Here is a 17,113-nt window from a genome sequence, read left to right as displayed (position 1 = left end):
GAGGCACCCAGCAGCAAGACACACTGGTCAATCCCCAAAGCACATGCTTGAGGTTAGACTGAAAGTGAGTATTTTTACTCCAGTAGCATCTTTCAGATTCTACTGCATGTTATGTCTGAACAATAGTTAGAATAGGCCAACTCATAATAGTAATGCGGCACAACACAGGTCAAAACCAGAGTAAGAACAGTATTTCAAACTTACAAATTGACCTATCAGCTAACTTGATTTTCTTCAAAACTGTGTGTGAGCAGGCTTAACAACTAAGTTGACAGAAAATGCTTATTTTTAGTAACATAATTTGAGAAGAGGTATAACTTAAAGGAGGACCAAGTTACTGAACTGGCATACAGTGTTGAGAAAGCTTCAGGAGAATATGCAGTCAAAACAATTGCTCTCCGATTCCCACAGCAGGCGATGCCTGCTTAGAGCGTTCCTGCATCCTCTCACCACAACATATACTCCTTTTGGTTGTTTTGAAGCAACTGTTGGTTGCAGCATACTCTAAAATAGTTCACTTTCCTTAACAGCAAAGGAGGCAAGATAAACTTAACCATTACAAAGGTCTTTACTTCCAGAGTTAGGCTACATCTGGAACTAAACTAGGCTGGCTATTCCTCCAGCACAGAACACACACTCCTTGGGTCGGGACAATGGGATAAACCGCTGTTATTATTGGAGGTACGTGGAACCTCTACCGCAGAGAAGAACCTCTTTGATCTACTCCAAAGTTGAACTAGTCCAAAAAGACTAGACAGTTTGTCATGGTTTAACCCCAGCTGGCAACTATTCTCAGCACAAATCCAAAACATAGCCCCATACTAGCTACTGTAAAGAAAATTAACTCTACCCCAGCCAAAACCAGTACACAGTTGTATATACAGACCTTAGAATGAGTTGCCACTGTTCCTTCAGACTTTCAAAATGAAAAATCTTAGTGTTTCATGGTGCTCAGTAGCTCTGTTCCACTTGAGATAACTCTATTTCATTACCCCATTAATAAGGTATTTCAAGATGAAAGGTGGACTTTGACTTCAAATTACAGCCTTTATATAAGTTGAAAATTTAAAACCTGTTAAGAGCAGTTAGACACCTCCCATACTATCACTTCCTCAAAAGGGAAATAATCTTCAGCTAAAATATTATAGCTAATTTCCTTTGGGACAAAAATTCCCAAATTAATGACGAAATGAGACTGGGAAGCAGGTCTCTCTTAAATCAGCAGTGAGACCTTGAAACAAGCCTGATCAGTTGCCACTTCTCATCTGTTCTAAAACCAAGATCTCATTTGCAGAACCAAAATCAAATCCAGTATAAAGGATCAATAGCAAATTTGTATTTTATTAACCCAAATAAATACTGCACTTTAAGTGCTAAAATACTGCACTTAATATATTTTAACATCTTAATTTTACTTGTGGGCTTCCTTTCCCTTAAAGGTCCCTTGAGGAATCAAGTTAGAAAACCAACTGTGCTATGAAATCATAGCCAAAGTTCTCTGTTGCTGTCCGATACCTCCTAGAATAGTGCATGATGTAACGTAAAATAACAGACTAGGCTGTCAGCTAAAGACTGTAGATTTCTCCAGCTGCTGAAAAAGCTTTTAGCTTTGCAGTCAGGACCAATTTTAGAAACAAGCAAAACAAATATTCAAAAACCCTGGTGCTGGCTGAGCAACCTTCCCCCTCAATGGCATCCTCTCCAGTTGATTCAGTGCAGAGAGACCAAGCAAGATCTTGACACCCATAGGGAGCAGCCAAATGCCGCTGCTCGCTGCTCGTGTGCCCAGCCCTACCCTGTGCCTCTGCAGCTGGAAGGAGGGGCTCTGAGGGCAGCAGACCATCCCAATAGCATGTACTGCATTAAGAGATGGATATGCACTCCTCTTCCCATCCCTCTGGCCTGCAGCATGATTCTGTCTCATGGCTGGACATGTGGATTCTAAGTAAAGGAGCTGAGCAGGTACAGAACTGGAGCTGTACACTACTGGCTCTGCAGAGCTCACTTATCACAATACCCCATGCTTTGTAGGAAGCATGATGCTTAATGTCACTGCTCTGCTTCTGCTACAAGTCCACACTTTGCCATTTCATTAACAAGGATAAAATATTTTATTCCTGGGGTGGCAAAAGATTATTTTCCCTATACTGCTCAGAAGCCTTGCCTTGTGCCAGCAGAGGACAAATTATGTTAAACCTGGTTTTATTTTTGTTTCTTTTTTAAAAATAATGCATAGAAGAGATCTGTCTCTTTGCCCCTGATCATATAAAGCTTGTTCCTTTACTGAAGTAACAGGGAGGTTGCGGTCAAAGCAAGGAGTCACATGGAGACTTACCAGACTAGGCACTAAATCTCATTAAGCTTTCTTCCCTCCTGTGAGCAGCCCTCTCAGATCAGGGACATATCTAGGCCTGAGGATGTAAAATTTCCAATTCAGTGCAGAACTGCAGAAAGCAAAAGAAGAGATTCACAGGCTGTTCACGAGGAAAGGACCCACTAGGAGTTACTGCTGTGCCAGTTTCTCTTCCCTCTAACCAAAGTGTCCCCGGAGGGCTTTTTAGATTAGTTTCCCCAGGCCTTGTGGACTGAGTTAATCTCTCTGTGCATGTTAAATGGTTAAACAAAAATTTGCATTTTTTTTTTTCCTGGCTGCATTATTAGTTCAGCAAGGATTTAATTTATGTCCTTTCTTTGGGATGGAAGAATAAAGGGGCTTTCTGAAGAATGCAGAGGAGTGTTTTTTTCTGTGATATCCTACATTTGAAAAATGCACTGTATTGGCTTTCCAGAGTAGCCTTTGATTTTGTAGTGTTAGTGTTAATTTTCCCTCACAGTTTTCACAGTGCATTGGTCTTTAATGCACCTTTTATATGTAATTTGATCAACTGGTTTCAGTGCCCTATCAATTTCACTTTTAAATTCAACTTTTATTTATTGAAAGATTTTATGTATTAAGTATATGGAAAACTGACACTTTCTTATATGTAAAATGTAATGTAAACCAATGTTCAACTCAAAGGAAAAGCAAAAAAATGCAGCAAATATACAAGTCAAATAGTAAAATATTAAGGATGGGATAGTGCTAAGGTTTCAAAAACAGTGTCAAATGATTACACTGCATATAGTATGAAGTGTATATAGGCAGATTTTAAGAAATAGCATATATTGATTAGAAGAGCAACAATGAGTGTTCTGCACAATGCTGTCTGCTTCCAATAAGCTTTACACTTTTCTTGTTCACTTTGCAATTTAAAAATCTGTAACATTCAACAGACATTCTAAAATCTACAAAAGACCTCCAAGTTCTTTAATCTGGGGGAAGTAATAAATGACAGTAGTTTTATCACTGGAACTGGCAAGCTCCTTGCTTAAAATTCTTGCAAAATTTGTACATTCCTTAAACATGTACATAATCAATTCTGCACAATCTTTACTGTCCTGTGTGTTCTATAGACTAAGCATTTCCTTTTTATGTATTTATATATGTTCAGCTGAAGATGATTTCTGTCTTGCCTTCCTCAAGGCTAGAAATTCCAGCCATTTTCACTATGATCTAACAGCCTCTGTCTTACCTGTCTCTTAACTGGCTTAGGAAACTTTGTATCAGCCCCTCACTTTGAACACTGAATGGACAATTTATCTAATTGCAGTGTGCTTTGGAAGCCTATCAATATATAAAATGAGAAAACTATTAATGGAACATTTCTCAATCTTTTTGGAAAGTTTATAATGTCAGCAATAATCATAAATGAGAAGTTCTCTTGTGGGTTGTTTCCTTTACCTTGTAAAATATTAACTGCCTTCATTTATTGTTCATGTCAGATATATGCAACTTCAACTATCACTATGGTATGTACTGTTTCTGGGGGGGTACTACATCTCAAATTCTAACCTACAAACTTGAATTATAAATGTGGTGATGAGTAGGTGCTGAGGCAAAACATGTACATTTTTCCTCCTTCCTATGCATTCTGTAAGATTAACTACACAGTTATACTTGCTGCTGCAGGTTTGGTGTTGACTAATGCATTACTAGTGAACATACAGAAGTGTTTTCTGGAGCATAATAGCCATAGTAAAGTTATAGAAACAGATTTTGCAGCTGTGAGCACTTGCACTTGAAAAATCTCTACTAGGCTAGGGCTTGGTATCTTTGCACTACAAAATCATTCTATAAGCTCCAGGCTACCTCCCTTGAGGAAAAATGTACTTGAAAGATAAAGAGGTGCAGAAAGCCTGCAAAAGAGACTTCTACTTGCTATACAAACACATATGTTCACAAACACTATTTGCTTTAATAGTCGTATAGAAATAAGGCTCTGTTCATTAAAACAGTTCACAGCTACTGAGTACTCATGCAGAATGATCCTCCTATATTTTAGAATTCAACACGAAGTGTTATTAAACTTGCTTTGACCTCAGCATGACTTGTTTGTGCATGAAATGGCCTTCAGGCTTCTAAAATCAACAGTGACAATAACTCATTGTCATGGTAAAATATACAGAATGGAAGGACTCAACTGGCAAGTGCTTCTGAAATACACATTAGAGGAGTTTGGATTCTGAAAATGCACTGAATACAAGATATTCCTGTAAAATATTCCAGTTTCTCTTTCCTTTTCTCCTTTGAGTCATCTGGAGACTTACTTTTAAAGTAGATGGAGACATGCAGGAGTTATACTTAACAACCAGGAGGATATCTGACACAAAACAGAGTAAGTGTTTTTGCTCCTTTAAGTAATTCAGCATCTAGGAGGAGAAGAATCACTTAATGGAATGCCTTATAAAGGCTGAGAATACAGAATTTGTGAGTCACCATACACTGCCTCCTTCAAATTACATTTGTATGATATTATATAATATTGTGCACGATCATCTGTAGAACAGAATTAATTATGAGTCAGGTATCTCTTCATGTCATTCATTTCCATCTCCCTTGAGAGCTGACTTCCATTCTTCACTAAAATAACCCCTCTGAGCAAGACAGTGATTACTTTGACAAATTGATAGAATAAAATATCTCCATCCCCCTTATGGGACATCCTCCAGCATTCATTACAGTTACAGCTAAGTGAAATACATTTTTTGGATTCCTCTTATTCCTTAGTGGCAAGCAAGGAATCTCTTAAATAAAACAGTCCTAGCATATGTTTATCTATTCAGTTTCAGAAACTCTCACATTATCCTTCAACAGTTAAACTTCACTTTCAGTACAAAAACCTGAAATCCAATTAGAAAAAAAACTCACTAGCAATACGGGAAGCAGAACTTAACACTGTGCCCAGCAGACCTCTCTCAACTACAAATAAGGGAAAAGAAGAGCTCCCAAAAGGCCTATTTACCTGTTAGGGAGGTCACCTAAAAACAACTTTTCAACATAGGGGAACAATATTGAGAGTCAAAATCATCTCTGTCACTAATCCAGATGTCCATATAGTCAAGTTACTGAGCTTCATTGTCTCCATTTGAATTGAAAACATGACTTCATTGCACATCTTTCTCTTCAGACAAAAGTACAATTATTCTCTCCTAGCTCAAGGCAGCCCAAGGTTATAAGACAACTCACCTTGACAAGTTCTACTGTTTCTCAGTTCATTAGGAACAAGACTCTACTCTCCAAATTTAGCTTCACTGCCATCCTAGCTGGCTCAGTCTGCAGGCTTATATGGAACAAACATAAGATCGTTTAGGTCTAAGGACACCAGCTGTCCCCAAACATCACAGTTCTGGTGATGGACAAATAGAAAAGACAAGTGAGATTAGTCATCACATGAGATACCTTTCTGCAACTCTTGAAACACAAGATCTTGCATCATACTAACAATGTTAGGGGATTTATCCAACCTTGTCCTTTAAGGAGATTGTAAAGTAAAACTCCCCTCTTGCTTCCCTACTAAATAAGCTGTTCTGTTGTATTTCCTCTTAAAGACATACTTTTTTTCAGCTTTGCCAATCACTCTGAGATTGTGTGCTAAGCAGTCAGGTATAAAAAAATACTTCCCTTTGTTCAGCCAAGTTGTAACTGTATTACAATTGAACCATGATGTGTCAACAGTTTGTCTGTAACTTGAAAAAAAAGAGAAATTAACATATCCACTCTCACTACTAAGATTTGGTTGGGGGGGGGGGTGATTGATTTTTTTTTTTTTTTTTTTAAACAACAGGTATATTGGACTAATAAACCCCCTAAAGATAACAGCAGCAACCAATGCTTGCCTCAACTCGGCTACGCATTTTTGCTTCCACTCTCCCTCTGCAGGTTCATCATTTAGTTGCAGAGGGTAAAAATTTGCCTATTGCAACAGAAGATGCTGTCATCCTTTAATGCATTCCTGACCACGCCTACATCCTAGTGAGAAGGTTGGTTGTAGCACTGTCAAGACACTTGGGCATAAATTATTAGGCCACTTACTCATAAATGTGGAAGGTATAGCTTTAACATGACTAGGAAAGCACTCTAGACACATTTAATGGGCTCTGTTTTCTTTCCCTGATAATTGTATCAGGGCCGTATGGGCACCTTGGTGCTGGTATCTTTATATTCTCTATACTTCCTGTGTTCCTAAGAATTTATGCTATGAAGAGAGAGATATATCCTACCAGATATTCCATTTTACCAGAAAGTCTGCATCACTACCAAAAGTCACGGTTTGACTTCTTGCCCAGTGGAAGAGAGGTTGAAAATGAACACAGTCAACTCTATAGCCCATAAGAGGGCAAAAGTAACCCAATCAAAAACCAAAAGTAGGCCTTCCCAGGTTTACCTAAGTTCAAAATTCCTGAAAAAATTTATTGTCTGTACCAAAGGGAAGAAACTCTGAATGAGCAGTGAACAGAACTGGCCATACCAGATCAAAGGAGCTGGATATCCCTCTCACAAATACTGGTGTCCACACACAGCAATGTATGTGCCTGGTAAGGAAAGCCATACCCTGGTTCTTGTATTCTGCTGCTGCATCTACGACTATTACTTGCATCAGAAGAGAAATACCACTAAATGGAAGAAATTTCATCTTCCTGACTTCATAAGCATTATGTTAGAAAGCTAAAGGCACAGCATACAATGCACTATTAATCTGGAGCCGTGATCTGTTACTATTACCTTTACTCACTGTTCTGCAGCTTGCAGGTCATGGTTCACCACCACAGTTGTTTCATTAGCAGATTTCAAAAGCACTGTGTACTTCACCGTGCATTTTTAGCTCTCCATGTCCATCCTACCTAAATGTGAATTTAAAATTCTTTTATTAGAAACAAATAATATCAGAGGCTCATCATAAGAGATGTCACAGGAGTCGTTTAAGGTTTCCATGCATGGCAGAATACTCCCACTCACATCCTGAAGAATGTGGGGAAGTTCAAACAGAAAGATCTGACCACATGTCTGAGACTAAACCAGCAATGCATATCTTCTACCCACACCATACTCCTAAAACTTAACGTCTATTACGAAACAAGTTCCTTTCCATCTGCACGCAAAACTCACTATTTTATGTTATCAGTCTTGCTGAGAGTCCAATAGAAAAGCAAGAAATTGTTAGTGGCAAACTAACTCTTGAAATGCTTTCCATCAAAGACACACAGAGAACCTTGCAACATTCCTATATAAACATTTAGGAATACATGTCCCTTCTGACTATTCCACTGGCACTATATCGTCAGACTCCGACTTGAATCACTTCATCCTCTCTCAGATACTGAATGCTACTGGGCTTCGTTCTGTAACGTTGTTGATAATGTTTCTGAATGCTATACACAGGTTTACCACAGCCTGGGAAAGTGCTAGTGAGGAAATTACGTAAGAAATCAGCCTTATTTTGTTACTGCAATTCTGGCAGTTTTCTACATCTGTGTGTCACTAATTGCACATAATTATCAACAAAGAAAAGAGAGCTCTTCTAACCATGATACCAAACAATGTAATTAATTCCATTATACAGATACACAATACATAATTTGCAGCAATATAAGCCCAAAATCTGAGATGCTCTGGTAATCCGTAGTGACAGAAAGTAAACAATCCTTTTCATTATGTAATTCTGGATTTTTCACCGGTCTATTCAAAATTGCTCTTGCCCTTGCATATTGGTTTTTCAAACGTGCTTTTAGTTATTCAAAAGAACATTTACATTAGCAAGATGAAACCTCTTGAGTCTGACTTAAAAACAAAAAATTGTAAATTTGACAATGGAAAACACTGCCAAAGCAGTGAAAGCTGTTCAAAACCTCAGATTTTGTTCTAAGCATATTACTAAAATCATAGGCTGTTTCCTGCTTTTTGTGTAGATGATAAACACATGAAGATTCACCAGGGGAAAAAAATAAATATTAATAATAAAACAACCTAATTCACTTGCTTTTTCACAATCCAGACTTACATTCAGCCACTTCTCACCTCTGAGTCAAATCTCACATCATTAAAGAGAGAGAACACTAAATCATTCATTCAAAGATAATTCCATTTGATCACCTTAATAATGTAGAAGCACCTAAGGAGGTTACAGCTGTGGAGTGCAGTGGAAGAAAGAGACAAAAGCTCAAAATTCAGCTAAGAAAACAGTAAGCTTGCTCTTTGCTAATACCATCACTGCTTCTGTTCTATAAATCCTAACAAACTAACAAGCACAGCTGTGTAAAAAAACAAGCTCTATGCTAATACTGGGGCACAGGCTACTCATGCATGGCTACTCTTCCACTGGTAAAGGAAAGTGCTCTTGGCTATTATGTATTTTGTTTCAAAACTGAAAAGGAGATACTTCCCAATATACAGTAAAACAAAAAAAGAATAAGGTTACTTCAAAAGTGACTATGTGAAATGGACAATAGAAGAATGCTCAATACTTCATTGTATTGCAAAAGGAGAAAGAAAGGTCTTGAAAACAAATGAGACTTATTGCATCAATCATTTTTAAAAGAATTATTATTCTATATTTAGAAAAGAAGTCAGACACTGGATTTCACAACCATATGTGGAAAACATTAAAGGGAAAACTAGATGGGATTGCCAAGGCAGTGAGGGACCAAGAATTGCTATTTTTTTTAAACCCACCCCAGAACACCAGGGTGAGGGCGAAGTTTCACACAAGTCTCCTCTGCAACAATTGCTAAAGTAAATTTGATTAGCAACATGCAAAAACTGGCAGCGCTGGACTGCTACAGAGACTGAATTATGCTGACAGCACCAAAATAGTTGGGCAATTTTGGGACAGTTTCCAGTGTTACTGCCCATCCTCTGCTAGTCTGTGAATAAATAGGAAATTTCAGTCTAATTATTCCAATGCAATTTGTGAGATGAATAGACAGTAGATGGAACAGCAAGACTTCCCAATCTTCCTGTGGAACTGCATGAGAGGATTTTTACAGTCAATAAGCAGAGCACGTTAACCAGAATTTTACTGCGAACAGTAGAAAATTTGTGACTGTACTGTCAACACAGATAAAAATGAATGGCCTGACTATGCATCATTACCACTTTCTTCTTAATATGTGTACCAAAAATAGCAAAAAGGGTCTTGTTCACAGCCCTCAAAATATTACTTCATTATTAGTTCCTTGCTTTTTGAGAAAAGATTACACCTAGTGAAAATTTGTACAACTTAAAGCCAAACATTCTTTTTTTGAGCCCATCCAGTTCTGCCAAAAGGCATATGATCATGTTGGCACTTACTCTACCCAATCCTTTGCACATTCAGAGCATCATATCAATATTGATTAATTGTCAGAATGCTCGTACAAGACAAGCAAACAGAAATGTGACAGCCAGATGCTACAAACAGCACTCTATTCAATCAGATCATCTTATCATGGCTTTTCCCTAGTATTTTCAGCCTGGATAGTGTAACTTAATTTGCATATTCTCAATAAGCATACGATAGAGTACACATCTGCATAACTAACTACAAGTTGAAAAGTAAATGAATCATGGGGGGTAGGGGGAATGGAGCAGACCATTCCTTTATAAGATTAAAAAACATCTTGGGATTTTTATTTGAAAACTATGCCATGCAATTCCTAAACTTCCTTGTCATCCCAGTGTTTCACAGATACTTTGTCCTTCACAAGACTGTATTTGCATCTAGGGAAAACACAGTATTTCCACTGTTCAAGCATTACAACTTGGCAGGGCAGAAGAGGAAATAAAGCATATTTAACTAAGTGAAACTCCAAGTTGCATTTAGAGACTGAAATAATGCAGAGAGCCTAAGAGTAAACATCCTCCTCTTAAAAAAAATGGCGAGCCTAAGAGTGAATGTCCTCCTCTTAAAAAAATGGCATAGAGGTTTTAAGAGCCACAGCTTGTCAGCTGTCTTCCTTTTTGTCGCTGAAGGAGCATGCTGCCTCCTTAAAAGGATGTCTGTGTGATCTTTCCATTCTCTAAGGCACAATATGAGAGGGGTCAAATGACTCATTATGGATCAAGACCTCACAGGACCCACTAACAGTGCATTCCCCAAGCAAAGAGTGAGCACATGTAGAACTCCTCACAATACTCCCATGGGAAGATACGTACTGAAGGAACCAAGAGGAAATTGGGAAACAGACTGAAAAGGCTTAGACTCTGAAAGGACAAAATATATGGTTTTAGTTTACTGGTTTGCCTTCTCAGCAAAACAGCAATCACAAGTTGTCCAGAACTAAAAGCAGTTCTGGTAGTAAGTCATACTCCCACTACCTGGAATGAGGGTGTTGTTGCTTAGCGATCTGTGTTCATACACCATTGAAGAAAAAAGGAACAAATCTGCACATGTCAGGACACCAATGGAGATTTCACAACTAATATCTTTATATTCTTCCTCTCAAAATCAGCCAGGGCAGTCAAATTTCAAAGATGACAGCTGTCTTGACTGACTGATTTTTAGACTAACTACTCATGCAGTGACTCTTTAGCTCTTTTCTGTCACATTATAAAACTGCAAACATTAGAGATCTTGTGTATACCTGCACAGATAAAAGTACCTCCCATTTACATAAGACATACCAATACAAGATGTACTCCAAATCAGTCCCTACATCACGTATTATTTAATCACTTCTGAAGGCACTGGCTTTAAGAGATTAGATGGTATGCTCCTACACTTACATAAACGTAGCATTTATCTGCGTACTGGGTACTTTTGTTCTAGACAGTTGCTTGCCAGCTGTTATTCTGGGAGACATATAATGTAAATAATTAACAGGCATCACATTCTTCCAGCTGCTAATGCTGTAAAATAATTTCTTAGAAGTTATCCCAGTGATTATTAAGCACTTGGTAATGATGTGTGGTAAAAGACAGACAACTGTAACAGAATGAACAGTGCACAGGAAGTGCTGATTTTTATCTTACTGGCTTTCTGCCTCTATTTTCATCAAATTCTTCAGGAGTGATGACAGTAGATTAAAAAGCATTTTTTGCATGCAGACAGTAGTTTTCTAGCCCTCCTTCCTGCACTTCTATCACATCTCTGTTAATAGCAATATATTTTCATTAGTGATGGGGCATCAGTAGCTACTGCCACAAGCTGAGTCACATTCAGGTGGCTGCCCACAGTTTCAGGTGTGCGCCGCTGTTCAGGAACAGATGTTTCCCTCTTACAGCTAACCACACGGGCTGGCTGTTCTACACAAAAACTGTCCACATCCGGCTGGGCAGACCAAAGAGACAGTAACAGTCATCAGTACACTCAGATCCACTCCTTGTACACAGGGCATTTTTATGAGCCACCACATATTTCAGAGGTGGAATCTACCAGGTTTTGATTTTTACACTTAGTTCTCAGAACCAGTGGACCCTTCCCTGAGGTGTTCTCAGCCCTGAGAGCTGCAGAAAAGTCCGCTGTCACTGCTCATGATAGACATTATTTTAGCCCTTGCAAGGGCCAATGACTTCCTGTAGGCTTCTGAGCAGATATTGGTACCAGTGATGTTGCTAATGCAGACACAAACTTACCCATGTCTGGAAAAACAAGCCTTCCACAAATGTTTAACCAACCATCAGGTGCTCTGCAAGGATGTGCATCTCATCATCACTTGCAGCTTGCCCAGGATCTGTAATTAGTGAATCCAAGTTAATGAAGACTCACTACTTAGGAAAGAGATCAGTTCACAATTAAAACTACACATCTAAAATTGGAGTTTAAAATTAGCATGTCTGTAGGTTTTTTAAGCAGGAGTACCCGGAAGTTGTAGTATATGTGGATTGGAGCATGTTCTAGTAATTTAGGTAATTAAACAAACATACAAAGTTCTTTAAAAAGTTAAAACTGCAGCCCCATATACTGTCTCGAACTTTGTCCAGTCATGCAAGCAATCGCATTCACCCGAGTATATTTGTAGACTTCAACTTTAAAAGCATTAAACACATTCTAATCTAGTGAGATACTATGTTGACTTTGTTGAGAGCACAATTAGGCTACTGCTACTTGAAATCTTCACAAAAAACTCTCCAAGTTTGTTTCAATGTCACTACTGACCCATTGACAAAGCCAAAAATATCCGTCTCTCTATAAGAGTTAAGTGTTGTGGATAGAGCAGATCTTAAAAGCTGAAGGCACTCAGTACTTGGATGCAACTCCTGGAAAAGCTTCAGGAAGCGCTTTCATTAATAGTGTTAAATCAGTAAGTATCATAACTTTTCAGTTAAGCTGATTTTTCAGTACCTGCAGAGGCTTCAAATGTCTGGAAAATATTTTTGATAAAACTGAACTACTGATTCTGACTATTATAATGTTACTAGATTATATTTTGCTTGTACAGGAACATGTGCATTGTGTTCTGTGTATCTGTACTATAGCTGCAAAACCAATCTGGAGACTGCATTGACCGCTACTGAAGTTCAACGCTGCATGGTAGTATATAAAAGTACTGTTCTGGGGCAATTGCTTAAAGATGAGGTAACTCATGTCTGAACTTGACATATTAGATGGTAGCCAAGTCAGTAGCCTGAAAATGCTGGTAGGTACCAGTTAAACTCACTTTCCTCTTGGATGACCTCTCATTCCTAGCTGGAAGAATCCCAGATGAAAGTGTAGCCCTAGGATCTGAAGATTGTTCTTTTCTTCAAAACCTGTGTTTTTATTGCAATGCTGCTACCATGGAGCTGCTGAAAATTATAAAATTCATAATACTTTTCTAAACAGAAGCTGGTGGATGGCAACAATAAGAGTCCTTCAGCATGATCGAGATTCTATTGACAGAGGTAAAAAAAAAAAAATCCAGGTGAAAGAGTTTGTTAGAACATGAGAGACTATGTACTTTGGAGGTTTGTCCAGGCTATGGACTACGCAGTAGTGCCTTGCTTTTGTAGGCTTTCTCTGTACAACCCTACAATGTAAAAAACAAGAAAAACCAAACAAACCCAAAAAACAAACAAACAAAAAACAAAAAAACCCAAACCAACCAAACACACACAAAAGAAAACCAAAAAACCCCACAAAACAAACCATAAGAAACCCAAAAAGACCCCACAAACTAGAACAAAACTGGAGAAAAAAGGACTCATACCTGCTCCTCAGTGAAAAGCAGCTATTGCTCACAAACACTGCAAGGAACAAAAGTCTCCTTCCATGAAGCAAACAGGCCTACCTTGAGATTGGAAGAAGCAGATTATATATGCGCATGATTAAACCAGAATCTCAGTCTACAGCCATCAGTACTCCGTGTGTTTTCAAAGATGTTCTGATTAATCAAACTGCCTAATTAAGAGTGTTTTAAGTGTCTCTACTATAACAATTAAATGCCTTTACTATTGCCTTGTAACATGCTTCATTTTAAACTGTGACTGGATAGAAGCTTGACTGTGCTGATAATCCAGTTATGTTTTGGGAATTAGTGTGTACCAGTTGATTACATTAAGAGATGAAGACAGAATTAGGTACCACTTGCCATAGCTACATCATTGTAGGCTTGCATATGTGTCACAGGGTTTGCTGTAATGGACTATGCATATAAATTCTGAAGAGACAGATGCATTCCTTTGCTCTTTAGGTTAACCTGTGAATAAGCAAGGCAGGAATTTAAGCGAGAAAGGTATTATATTCCCTTTGATTAACAAAAGGGAAACAAGCTGGCCTAATAAACACACACACAAATCCCATTTTCAAAATTTTGTCTCCTGCTTCTGTCATCACTGGAACAACCACAGTAAGCCACACCATCAGGAATATTTATTTTTCTGCTGTAATTACACAAAATAAGCTGTGTTTATTTGTGTGGGGGGTATATTTTCACCAGCCATAGCTATATTGTCAATACTTGAGAGTACATCAAAACAAAAAGCAGCAAAAGGATGTGATTTTGCATGGGATTACCCATGCACACTACCAGACATTGCATTTGCGGTTTTTACAATTAAATAAATCATAAGTAAATGTCTAGACTACTTCTCTAACCCTACATTTCTATCTCACAATAAAAATTGCAACTGCTCTGTAAAATTTACAGTGGGAAAATTATGTGTTAATTATTGTCTTTAAAAAAGACATACATTTTGGTGGCAGGACAGATATTTGCAGCTAATTTGCTTCACATCACTGCGCATTTTTCATAAGTCTCTCCCAAGTATTTTGAGAGTGATTCAGCAGTAATTCCAAAACAATTCTCAGAAATTCTTTACCATGTATGGACATAGAAACTTTTCCCCCTTTTTTTTTTTTTTTTTTTGGAGTATGCTCTGCAACTTACCAAATGAGTGTAAGACTTCTGATGCAACTTGAAAATGGACTGTGTTCTAGGTTTGCAAACGATCAATTACTTCAGCTTGGGTTTGGTAGTTCACCATTCAGGAAGAATTATTACTTACTGGTTAGAGAGGGGGCTGTGAGTCAAGACACCAGGCTCGATTCCCAGTAGTGTTCAAGACCTGTGAATTCAAGCACTCATCTACATTTTAAGTGCCTCATTTTCCATTATATACAAAATACTTCATGAAGATAATATAGCACAGGGCAAAATGTACTGTATACATACAGAAAAATAAACTAGTTAATAGTAAAAACTTTTGAGACTCACTGTGAAATATTAAGAACTGAGTTATGCTTCTATAAAACATTCATAAATATGCACGGGGTTGTTTTGGGAAAGGAAAGAATTGTTACTGAAATGAAAGCTCAGGGAACACAGCTCTTAAATCTTCACTAATGGATGAAGATAAGACACAATTTGTTTTTAGGCAGATTATAAAATGCCTGATTACTAAATTATGAATTAGTGAAATTCTCACATATTTCATACATTGCTGTTAGTTTACTATAAGATGACACAGGATCTATTTGTAACCAGCCTGCAGTCCCGATATTTCTACAAGGTATATAAAAATTGTCTAAATAAAGTTGGTTATATGAAAATTGTATTTTAATAAAGAGTCTATTACAGACTTTTTTTAAAAAAAAAAAAAAAATACAACCACCACCACAAACTTGTGGTTGTTACTGTCAGGAGACTGATTTTAAAAAGAAATAAACTGTGGAATACTCTGCTTGGTTTTGCGAAAGGACCGCTCCTGTCTATTCACTGTCTGGGTAATGGTATTTTGTTTTGAGACGTGTACGGGTAAATGCCCCGAGCAACATTTTCACAAGCGACAGTTATGGATCTTAGTTGCAGTAACCCATCCACAATGCAGAACAAGCAAAAAATAACATATTTCTCTAAGTCACTGACCTCCCCAGATCCAGACAGAGGTAGTAAATTAACAGATGGCCTTAAGGACCACAAGAATCAATAAAAGACATAAACCACGGATACTATTAAATGCTAGACTTTGGGACTGGGCATTGATTTTTATTGTCAAACTGTATTACTGCTGCAGGCACAAGATTCACTAGACTTCTGTTCTGTATTGATTTTGTTGAACAGCAATCAAGAGTTCAGTATTTAATGGCCTGCAGCTCAAGCTGAAGTGCCCACTTACTGCGCAGATGTTTTAATCAATTAAGTCTTCCTGTTACATATTCTCATTCACTCTGTGTAACTGCCTTGCATAAAAACATAAAAGAATGATAATGTCATTTCGTTATCATTAATACTCCATGAAATTCCCTTTACTCATTAATTTAGTAACATTTATAGATCTTCAGTGTGCAAGGCTTTAGAAGCAACCTAAAAATTGTCACAGATGTTCTGCATGACTTCTCATCTTTGTGACTTAGAATTACACAACTGTAATGAAAGACAAATTGAAGTATTGGAGAGAATAATTCCTTCTGTTACACAGCACTCTTGACAGTCAACTTGACCTTATTACATGGGGTCCAATTAAGATTCCTTTGCCATCTAGAGTTTTAAATGACCATTATTGATCACAGCTACAGCATTGAAGATGATAAACCCTTTCTCCAATACAAATTAAGTATACTTTATCTTTGGCAAAGATGGTGAAGTCACCAAAATATATCCAACATAAAGCTGAAAAATTACTAACAATTACAGATTTTTCTTTATATAAACTCTTCAGATTGTGCATGAATACACTTGCACATGTAATTACACGTACAGAAGTCCAATCTGTTTTTACTTTTGCCACCTCTTCACCAGGATGACTTCTGATAGAGACAATTTCTTACTACCAAAAGAGCTGAGTAATGAAAACCTGAATCAGTGCTCATACACTTGCTGAATCCACTGCAAAAATAGAGAGATATAAAGTATAATTATGTGGAGGGTTAGATTTTGAGGAGACATTTAAGTAATTAAGAATTTCAGTTGATAATATGAAATGGAGGGAACTATTAAAACCCATTCGTGTGAAAAGCAAGCTGGAGAATGGTTAAAGTATAAACAAGATAATGAGATTATTCCTCACAAATAATATGAAGCAAAATATAGTAAATCATGACAAACTTGAAATGTTAAAAGGAAGGAAAGCAAAGAGACTAATTAAGGCTTACAGGCAACAGATGATGGTTGTAAGCATATGAAGTGACAGCATAGTCTGAAAGAATTTAGATACGTAGCTAGAAGACAGTACTACAACAGGAAAGTAGCTCCCTTGATACAAAGTTAAAAGTATGAAAATTAGCTAACTAGATTAGGTGTAAATAGCTTTTCACACCTTCTTATTAAATGTAAGGGCAATTGGGATCACTTTACAAAAATAGCTTCTGATAAAAAACAAGTAGTGGACTCTGGGTAGTTC

At 37.5% G+C, this 17,113-nt stretch overlaps 1 long non-coding RNA gene across 1 annotated transcript; it reads right to left on the bottom strand.

Annotated features, from left to right (window-relative positions):
- Nucleotides 1-7,089: 7,089 nt before the first annotated feature.
- On the bottom strand, nt 7,090-13,686 carry LOC140658130 (uncharacterized). Its single transcript, XR_012044614.1, has 4 exons — nt 13,483-13,686; nt 12,955-13,165; nt 11,930-12,027; nt 7,090-7,221 (listed from the first exon to the last, which is right to left on the bottom strand). It is a non-coding gene; the product is annotated as an uncharacterized lncRNA (long non-coding RNA).
- Nucleotides 13,687-17,113: the final 3,427 nt, after the last annotated feature.

The sequence above is a fragment of the Ciconia boyciana genome, chromosome 11 (assembly GCF_034638445.1).
Source record: "Ciconia boyciana chromosome 11, ASM3463844v1, whole genome shotgun sequence".
Classification (NCBI taxonomy): Eukaryota; Metazoa; Chordata; class Aves; order Ciconiiformes; family Ciconiidae; genus Ciconia; species Ciconia boyciana.
Note: the sequence above shows the minus strand (reverse complement) of the source record. Positions and strands in the feature narration are given on the sequence as shown.